This window comes from Lupinus angustifolius, chromosome LG16 (genome assembly GCF_001865875.1).
Source record: "Lupinus angustifolius cultivar Tanjil chromosome LG16, LupAngTanjil_v1.0, whole genome shotgun sequence".
Taxonomy (NCBI): domain Eukaryota; kingdom Viridiplantae; phylum Streptophyta; class Magnoliopsida; order Fabales; family Fabaceae; genus Lupinus; species Lupinus angustifolius.
Window position 1 is genome coordinate 14,930,741 of NC_032024.1, and position 11,589 is coordinate 14,942,329.

Here is an 11,589-nt window from a genome sequence, read left to right on the forward strand (position 1 = left end):
GGTGGTGCGACGCGTGGCCGACCAAAGGTGTTGTCGGGAGTTGCTTTTCCCGTGTCAGGCGGTCTGTTAGGATCGTACACTGTGCCATTCTTGTCTTCTAGCCTGTGGTTGGTTTGGTACCCGTTCTGCAACCCGTCTGTCGTGCTGGCAGGTAGGTTGGTGGAGTACGGAAAGCATGCTATCCCTTGGGTCAACTTTGGTGGTCCCAACAAGTGGGCCCACCTCGGCGACCAAACATATGACCTTTGGTTCGCCGGGTAGGAACAAAATATAATAGGTTTTTTAGTCACAATGGGCTATTGAATCTCATACAAAGGTAATATTAGACAACCCTAACTTGTACATTATCTTGGTAAATTTGCAGCAAGTGGAACAAACTCATAATTTCATTATGAGATTCAATTTATGTGAACGATTTTTGTTAAGAGAGATAGTCATACGACACAAAATGGTATGATTTTTTACTCACAAGGTGAAAGGATATTCTTGGTAGTACGAAAGAAACTCATAATCTCACAAAATTGTTTTATGAAACTATTTTCATTTGGCTTTAATTTTCCTTTGGACCACATAAAGTTTTGTTTGTTCCTTTTTGGTAAAAGTTATAAAAAATATAAAACAAAAAAGACAAATAATTTAAATTTCAAAACATGAAAATGATTGTTAATTTGTTTTTAATATTTTAGAGGGAACTTATGCTCCTAAAGGTTATATTGAAATGAATAAAATAATAAGAGTATAAAGAGTAATTTGAATCATTGATGTGTAAAAGTTAAAAGAGTTTTTAAGTCTAAAGATAAATATACTCATATAAAGTTGAAATGCTATATATAGATGACCTAATGCATACACCTTTGTTGTTATTTCTTGTCTTGGTGAATTGAGGCTTCACTTTGTTATTTACTCTCCCACTGAAACTAAATGAAGCCTCCAAACAAAACAAATACTATTGAACGTGACATAGAGGAAAAGAACGGTAGGGATACATTCATCAACAACGATTTACACGAGAGACTGAGATTCTGAGAAAACTTTTTACACAGTAATGGTAAAAAGTATTGACAACTCAAACACCCTCTTGAAACTTTAAATAGCATAGGCACACGCGTATACACATGAAATAAATTTAAGGAAAAAAATGTATTAGTGCTTGCATGCTAATATAGGATAGATTCTAAACTAATAATTAACTAGCTAGATAGGTAACAAGTAAATGGAACCATCAACTCAATCAAAAAAATGGAGCCATCAACTCATTGTTGTAAAGCATACCCTACGGAATTATTTCATAATAGTCACCATTAAGTTCTTCTTTAATCCTATAGGATTTTACGTACACATTTTTTTGAGGTTTAAACGACATTTTATCAAACTTCATCCTCGGTAAAGAAGATCAGAAAAAAAACTACTCAAAAGTTTATCTCTGAATTCGGTTAGTAACAAAGTATTTATCCTTAATTGTTTTTGATACTACTAAGGGTATCATCTTCTCACATTTTTTGGTAAGCAACTAATCTTTTTTAATGTTCGTCGTTGTCCCTTCCAACAAGTGTCGCTTCCAGAATTTGATAAAATATGATTCAAAATGTGGATTAAATAATCTATGTGTAGATAAATTAAAATTTAAAAACTATTATCAAGTCCTCATTGAGTTTCGGTAAGATTGGTTAGTGTTAGAAGGGAAGCATTTTGTTAGTTGTCTCTTGATAGTGGTCCTCTACGGCAAAACTATCTGTATGTTATGTGCTATTTTTTGATGTTCTCCATGTATCTATGTCACTCTTGAGTGTTACTGATTATCAACAACACATATATTTTAAACATCACAAACACACATTAATACAATATGAGAAATATTTAATGAGCTATATTATAGAACAAAAGCAAAAAATTTAAGATTATCACAAATTAAACAGTTATAAGAATTACTGTAAAAACAAGAATAGCGATTGAAGATATAAAAATTACACATTCAAATTCAATAAAAAATTAAAAAAAGACAAAGAAAACAAAAAATGAAAGAAAAATAACCCCCAACATTTGTATCTATTTACCATCATCTTCTACATTCACTTCAATCCAACATCTACTTTTTATAGTAATGCCAAAACTAGCCTCACTCTAGTGAAACCATAGAATTTGACTCTTCTCTTTCCAAACCTCAACGATTTCTAATTTCTAATCTCTATGGTTTTGATTTTACCATTTCCTCTATTCATGGACATTCTCAACTTCTCTTAGAGAAACAAAAAATCACTTCTCCTAATCGTTTTTTTCCCAGTACCTCTAGTTATGACGCTTACATGGTCTACCATTTGCCTTTTGTGGTTCAAGAGAGGAACTGCATCATCAAGATTTTCAGAGGATTGGTTTCTCTTGTTGAAATGGTTTCTGATTCCACAGAAAAAACATTTCCATTCTCAACAAGGAATTGAACCAATTCCTCACTTCTGATTCCGACGAATTGCCCCAAAGTTTGAAGCAGTTCTCAAAACTTGCAACATCAAATGAGTTCGCTATGTCCTTAACTAAAGCTTCAGAATCTGTATTCATTGGAATTTTGCATGGACATAAGTTGGATATGAAGAAAAATCAATCTGAAGTTGGGATAGAAAATGTAACTGAAGAATGCAATATGAAATAGATTTCGAACAAACTAGTCGAGAATGGTTTGCATTTAAAAAGCTTGTTTAGTTAGGTATTTAGGAATTTTTGTATATTCCTTTGTCATTTCCTTTATAAACAAGCACATTTTCGATGAATGAGAAGTATGATGTTCATTTCAGTTTCTTTGTTTTTCCCCTCCTATTTTCTTCTCTTTGTGTGTCTATGACTAATTATAAAATGAGAAAATGACTAATTAGACACATATGAATACAAATCATTGAATGTAACAAGCACAAACAAATACTTGAACCCATTAATGTGCTTGGTTGAGAAGAAAACAACAACTATAACACGACTTGGAAACATTAGTATGAACCACAACATATATAGATTCAAATGGAAAGATAATGATTACCTCTATCCTTGGCAGGTTCGCAACCCACATCACAAAGCAACCAAATTAAGAATATGCATAGAAATGAAGAGACGCATAAATGAGAGAATGTCGTTTCGGTCAAGTATTCCACCGTTAATTTTTCTTTAAATGTCGTATCCATTCCACGGCCCACATTTAAGAAAGTGTTGTAGAAGATATCATATTCAACAACGCTCATTCAAGAGAGCGATGTTGATATGACATCTTCAACAACATTCACTCAAGAGAACGTTGTTGATATGACATCTTCAACATCGCTCCTTTAAGTAATTTGATGCTTAAATATCATATCCTATAAACAATGCTAATTTAAGAAAGTGTTGTTACTATGTCATATTGAATAGTGCTCTGTAACGCCCCAAAATATAAAGAGAAAACGTGATTTAACTACCTCTTTGATATAATTTTACTATTTTGTGCTTAATAATTTTTAATTTTTACAAAAAAATCATATAATCATACAACCACTACCAATATATTAACCACCCTCTCCTTAATTTTGATCATCTATACTATATAAAAAGAAAAACATGGTGTAACTTTTGATGATGTAAAAACAAAGACAAATAAATATAATATAAAGTACACTCAATAAAAATTACAATGTAAAATACATTCAGTAAAAAATATTCTAATTCACTAAAATAAAATACATAAAACTTAAATACTTGACACCAGAAACCAAGAAAGTAAAAATGTAGGTCAGTGTGCACGAAGTGTCTGTCACTAAACTAGTTATTAACTGAGAAAATAAACTCGTGTGAAATTTATTGAAAATAATCAAACTAATAACATGGAATCCCAAGAATGAAATAACAACAAGATTAACATGTCACTACTTCAATGTTGCAGTTCAACAGAGCGCATTTTAGTTCGAGTGTTGTCTATTTGAGCATAATAGAATATCAACATGCTTTAACAGCGCATATATGGATGTTGTTGTATGTCAGACATACAACAACACTTCCTCCAACGAGCGTTGTTATATATTGTCATTGTTGTATTAATCATATACAACAACATCGTCTAAAAGGACGTTGTCATACATTATTAATACAATAGTGGTTGCCACAGAGCATGCATTGTTGATTACATGTATATACAATTATCAACAACACATATATTTTAAACATCACAAACACACATTAATACAACAAGAGAAATACTTCATGAGCTATATTGTAGAACAAAAGCAAAAATTTCAAGATTATCACAAATTAAACAATTATAAGAATGACTGTAAAAACAAGAATTGCGATTGAAGATATAAAAATTAAACATTCAACTTCAATAAGAAATTAAACATAAGACAAAGAAAAAAAATGAAAGATAAATAACCGCCAACATTTGTATTTATTTCCCATCATCTTCTACATTCACTTCAATCCAACATCTACTTTTTATCGGAATGCCAAAACTAACCTTACTTTACTGAAACCATAGAATTTGATTCTTCTCTTTCCCAACCCCTACAGTTTCCAATTTCTAATCTCTATGGTTTTGATTTTACCATTTTCTCTTTTCATAGACATTCTCAATTTCTCTCGGAGAAACAAAAAAATCACTTATCCTAATCGCTTTGTTCAGTACATCTACTTATGGCGCTTAAAAGGTCTACCATTTGCCTTATGTGGTTCAAGATAGGAATCGTGACATCAAGATTTTCAGAGGATTGGTTTCTCTTGATGAAATGGTTTCCGATTCCACAGGAAAAAAAACATTTCCATTCTTAACAAGGAATTGAACCAATTCCTCACTTCCGATTCTGATGAATTGCCCCAAAGTTTGAAGCAGTTCTAAAAACTTGCAACATCAAATGAGTTCGCTATGTCCTTAACTAAAGCTTCAGAATCTGTAGTCATTGGAATTTTCCAAGGGCATAAGTTGGATATGAAGAAGAAGAATCAATCTGAAGTTGGGATAGAAAATGCAACTATAGAATGCAATCTGAAATAGCTTTCGGATAAACTAGTGGAGAATGTTTTGCATTTAAAAAGCTTGTTTAGTTAGTTATTTAGGAATTTTTGTATATTCATTTGTCATTTCCTTTATAAACAAACACATTTTCGATGAATGAGAAGTATGATGTTCATTTCAGTTTCTTTGTTTTCCCCCTCCTATTTTCTTCTCTTTGCGTGTCATGACTAATTATAAAATGAGAAAGTGACTAATTAGACAAATACGAATACAAATCATTAAATGTAACAAGCACAGAGAAATAGTTGTACCCATTAACGTGTTTGGTTGAGAAGAAAACAACAAATATAACACGACTTGAAAACATTAGTATGAACCATAACATATATAGATTCAAATGGAAAGAGAATGATTACCTCCATCCTTGGCAGGTGCGCAACCGACATCACGAAGCAACCAAACAAAGAATATGCATAGAAATGAAGAGACGCATAAATGAGAGAATGTCATTTAGGTCAGGTATTCCACTCTTAATTTTTCTAATATTTAAACGTCGTATCCAATCAACGACGCACATTTAAGAGAGTGATGTTGATATGATATCTTCAATAACATTCACTCAAGAGAGTGTTGTTGATATGACATCTTCAACATCGCTCCTTTAAGGAATTTGATGCTTATACGTGATATCCGATCAACAACGCTAATTTAAGAAAGTGTTGTTACTATGTCATATTGAATAATATTCTATAACGCCCCGAAATATAAAGGGAAAACATGATTTAACTACCACTATAGTATAATTTTACTATTTTGTCCTTAATAATTTTTTATTTTAACAAAAAAATAATATAATCATACAACCACTACCAATATATTAATCACCCCTCACCTTAATTTGACCATCTATATGAAATATAAAAGGAAAACATTGTGTAACTACTAATGATGTAAAAACAAAGACAAATAAATATAATATAAAGTACACTCAATAAAAATTACAATGTAAAATACATTCAATAAAAATATCCTAATTCACCAAAATAAAATACATAAAACTTAAATACTTGACACCAGAAACCAGAAAGTAAAAATGTAGGTCAGCGCGCATGAAATGTCTATCGTTACACTAGTTATTAATTGAGAAATAAACTTGTGTGATTTTTTTTAAATAATCAAACTAATAACATAGAATCCCAAGAATGAAATAACAACAAGATTAACATGTCACTACTTAAAGGAAGTTGTCGTATGTTATTAATACAATAGTGTTTGCCATAGAGCATGCGCTATTGATTACGTGTATATACAATTATCAACAACACATATATTTTAAACATCACAAATACACATTAAGACAACACGAGAAATATTTAATGAGCTATATTGTATAAGCAAAAATTTCAAGATTATCACAAATTAAACAGTTATAAGAATTACCGTAAAAACAAGAATAACGATTGAATATATAAAAATTAAACATTCAAATTCAATAAGTAATTAAACATAAGACAAAGAAAACAAAAAAGTGAAAGAAAAGTAACCCCCAATATTTATATTTATATCTCATCATCTTCTACCTTCACTTCAATCGAATATCTACTTTTTATCGGAATGCCAAAACTAGCCTCACTTTACTGAAAAAATAGAATTTGATTCTTCTCTTTCCCAACCCCTACGGTTTCTAATTTCTAATCTCTAGGGTTTTGATTTTACTATTTCCTCTTTTCATGGACATTCTCAATTTCTCTCAGAGAAACAAAAAATCACTTCTCCTAATCGCTCTGTTCAGTACCTCTAGTTATGGCGCTTACAAGGTCTACCATTTGCCTTCTGTGATTCAAGAGAGGAACTGCATCATCAAGATTTTCAGAGGATTGGTTTCTCTTGTTCTAATGGTTTCCGATTCTACAGGAAAAAAAACATTTCCACTCTCAACAAGGAATTGAACCAATTCCTCACTTCTGATTCCGACGAATTGCCCCAAAGTTTGAAGCAGTTCTCAAAACTTGCAACATCAAATGAGTTCACTATTTCCTTAACTAAAGCTTCAGAATCTGTATTCATTGGAATTTTGCAAGGGCATAAGTTGGATATGAAGAAGAAGAATCAATCTGATGTTGGGATAGAAAATGCAACTAGAGAATGCAATCTGAAATAGCTTTTGAACAAGCTAGTGGAGACTGTTTTGCATTTAAAAAACATGTTTAGACAGGTATTTAGGAATTTTTGTATATTCCTTTATAAACAAGCACATTTTTTTATGAATGACAAGTATGATTTTCATTTCAGTTTCTTTGCCCCCCCCCCTCTCCTATTTTCTTCTCTTTGTGTGTCATGACTATTTATAAAAGGAGAAAATGACTAATTAGACAAATACGAATACAAATCATTGAATGTAACAAGCACAGAGAAATAGTTGAACCCATTAACATGGTTGGTTAAGAAGAAAACAACAAATATAACATGACTTGGAAACATTAGTATGAACCACAACAAATATAGATTCAAATGGAAAGAGAATGATTACCTCCATCATTGGTAAGTGCGCAACCCACATCACGAAGTAACCAAACAAAGAATATGCATAGAAATGAATAGACGCATAAATGAGAGAATATGGTTTAGATCAAGTATTCCACTATTAATTTTTCTAATATTTAAACGTCTTATCAAATCAACGTCACACATTTAAGAAAGGGTTGTTGAAGATGTCATATTCAACAACGCTCAATCAACTCCATGCAATCCTCCTCCTCAGTTTCCAGCTCCTCCTCAGGATCCATCTCCTCTACTGTGTCATAGGCCGAATTATGCGACCTAATCTCTGTTCTCGCATATGCATGTGGTTCTGGCATAGTCCGTCGAGCGGCTCTCCTGGACGGTGGGGAACGGATCACGTCGTTCCAACTCCTTCGCCTCGTAGATGGCTCGGCGGCAGCTAGTCCGTAAGGATTCACAGACTGGGTAGATGATATGGTATGGGCCGGTCTCAGGTCTGGCAGAGTGAAGGAAGCCTCTAAGTCCGCATGATGGGATGAGAAGCGCATCGTGGTGCCATCACACACCATCTCCAGCTCCAAGGCACAAGGACATGTGTAGGTTTAGCGATTTTCGTCAATCTTCTATACCCCCTCCTGATACATCGAGAATCGGGAGCTCCAAATCCTCGCTCAATGGTTCATCTGAACAAGAACTCGTACTAAAGATAAGAAGAAAGAAAGGGAGTAAGACATCTAATAAATATTTTTCAACGACGGCATCGAATTATACAAAATATCACATTCAGACATAATAAACATAATATACATTCTATATTATCACATACATAAATGCAAATGATGAATGATGGGGTAACTCAGACTATGAGGATCAAAATCCACAAGTTCAACGTATGAGTGTTATGTTTATTTCATCAATCCTTACACCAATATCCTCCCAATAAACTATTCATAAATAACCGAGAGTACACGTCTCATAACAAGCCTATTTGAACGCACCAATTAATTCCTTGCAATAATATATGACCGATCTATTCAAATGGAACTGTTCATTTCAGGATGGTGTCGTATCAAGCACTTTCTGGGCATCATTCTCATCGATCCTGATTGCAAAAAGGGGTTGTTAGAGATTGTCTAGTTTGCGCTGTGAGAACTGTCCGATCCAACAGTATACCTCATCTAGAAATACAAGGGACTCGTCTCACCTAGACTCTTTGTCAAGGCTTTGTTGACGTATCACTGCCATCACCGACCCTCTTGACAACTCGGGGCTCGTTCGTCTCCCGTAATTTTCCTCTCCATTACTTCATTACTCACAATGACTATCCATACTAACTGAGGTTAGCAGATTAAATCTTTTAATCATTCTGTTATGTTGATCAGCCCATCCTAAGACATCTCCCATTGGGAATGCTTCTAGTAGGACGCGATCTTATCATCAATAGAGGAAAACCTCATCTCCATTGCGAATCATCGTTGAATCATCCTAGACGGCTCAATGACCAAACCTCTTACGGTTAGACGATCTTGTTGTGCGGGAAAAACATAACCTTTCGGGCCTCGCGCTTAACAATGTAATTGTTAGCACTTATTACTTTAGTTATAATGAATTTCTTGTACAAACTCTCAAAAATATACTATAATTGTTCTTTCTTACGAAGTTTACATCCTTGAGGCACGATATCCCCAATAAAGGAGTTTTATAGGTGTTATTGAAGAAGAATGAGTTTGAGAATCTAGAAATTGAAGAAAGATGAAACCTTGGTAGAAAGGTTATCATTTGACTCTCTCCTAAGTGAGAGCTGACGCTCAAATGATAAAAATTTCGCTAATCTTCCTGGAGACCTCTCGTCTAGGCGAGAGTTGTCGCTCAAGTGACACAAGCAAGCAAAATTTATTGGAGACCTTTTGCTCAAGTGAGAGCATGGCGCTTAAGCGACGAAAACAAGTCAACAATTACTGGGACCTCTCGTCCAAGCGAGAGCTGTCGCCCAAGCGAGAGCTGTCGCTCAAGCGACAAAAGCACGCCCAACTTTTTGGAGGCTTCTCGCCCGAGCGAGAGTTTGGCGCTCAAGCGAGGGCTCTGATAATGGATTATACCTAAGTGTTAATCGCTTATCACAGTTACGGTTATTCGAGTAATGTTCATCCATTGATAAACACAACATTACTCCACACAAAGACCTAACTTAAACGATATGGCTTAAGAAGGCAGACGTACTTAATCCAAACAAACATACAATTGATTAAGTTCAGGATTTCTTAGTAACCAAAACAAATCCAAACTTTTAAGGTAGCTTAGGATGTTCGAATGTCATATTTTGACACCACTATGTCACAATGTATTCTCCCTCACCTTAGTTTGTCGAGTGAGTGATTCCATTTAAGTGTGAACGAATAGGTTGTCTAACTTTGGAAGCTTTAGAAGTAAACACAAAAACAAATTAGTGGGTTTGTGAATTAATTTTTTGTAAGATAACCCTAAGGTAAAGACACCTTTTAACATACCACGAACTAAATCACTTTCTTTCATCGGTTCAAGATTACATATTCTTGAACCGTCCTTTATCGTCGAGTCTTCTTTAAGAAAACACTCCTTTTTAAACTAAGACTTTAACAAAGCTTATACTTTTAACTTCAAATCAAATTAATACTTTTGTGAAGACTTTTTAAGGCCTACTCACCACTTAAAGGTAAGTTTCTTAACCAAAATCAACACTTTAAATCAAGATCTCTTAAGTTAAACTTACCACTTTCAAGTAAGTTTATCTTAACAATGTTCCCACTTTAACTAGTTTACCATCCAAGACTTCATCACACTTTAAGTTTATAAGATCAAGACTTTTATAAGTCATCTTTTATCCCAAATCATTACTTGAACTTGGAAGTCAAATGATATCATTTCCTAATCAAACCATTAACACATAATACTCTAAACCAACATTTTTTCACAAAAACTCATCTTTTTTCTTAATATGGTTCTTTAGTGTTGATAACACATTCATTATGCATCACTAACAACACTACTTTACACTTTCAAAAACACTCAACTCATAAACATTTTAGATTTCAAAGATAGAAACTAAACTTTTCCTAAACACATATATGCTACAATTTTTAGAGCTAATGCCAAGGAAAGTTTTGATTTTTCAATTTATCATTAAACACATTAAAGGTTCCTTTGATGTCCAAATCATAACCTTTATAACACATTCAAACACCAACATTAAATCTTCTAGCATTAAAACCAAAAAAAATCATATTCTAAACTTGTCTAAGGCTATGGTTTTTCAAGCCAAAAACAAGTGGAAAATCCAAACTTTACATGGTTGAAAAACTCTTTAAAGGTTTCTTTGATATACAAATCATCACATTTAACCATATTCAAACATCAATATTATATTTTCTAGCATTAGAACCGAAAATAAATTATTCTAAACTTGTCCAAGGCCATGGTTTTTCAAGCCAAAAACAAGTGGAAAAATCCAAACTTTACATAGTTAGAAAACTCATTAAAGGTTCCTTTGATATACAAATCATCACCTTTAACTATATTTAAATATCAACATTTTATTTCTAGCATTAAATTCGAAAAACAACTATTCTACACTTGTTCGAAAAAACAAGTGGGAAAATCTATGCTTTACATGATTTAACAATAACAAAATATTTGATTCCAAACATTAAAATAAAATAGCCCCATCAACAACATAAACACAATGGTCACTATCTACTAATGTATGTGGAAGGGAATGAGAACACAATGAGAGACTACCCGAAATCTCTTTGAAATGCCTAAGATATAAGTGAGAATATGAGTAGCAAAAATATTCTCCCTCAAGGCCAAAGGTATCCTTTATAGACAGAAGAAATCAGATTTGGGCTTGACTCGTGGATAGTGATGTAACTAATATGATAAAACATCGCGATTAACTAAAACTCGACCGGAGATTAACAATCTTCCGATTTAGGGTTACATTTAGAAGGTCGAAACTTGAATTTCGGAGTGAGAAATACAGAGATGAGTTATAGATAAAATTGATGTCTATTTTGACTTGGAATGATATTCCAAAGCCAATGGCGCAATCAGAATTCGATTCCGAGTTACAGAACTCAAAAATCACCTTT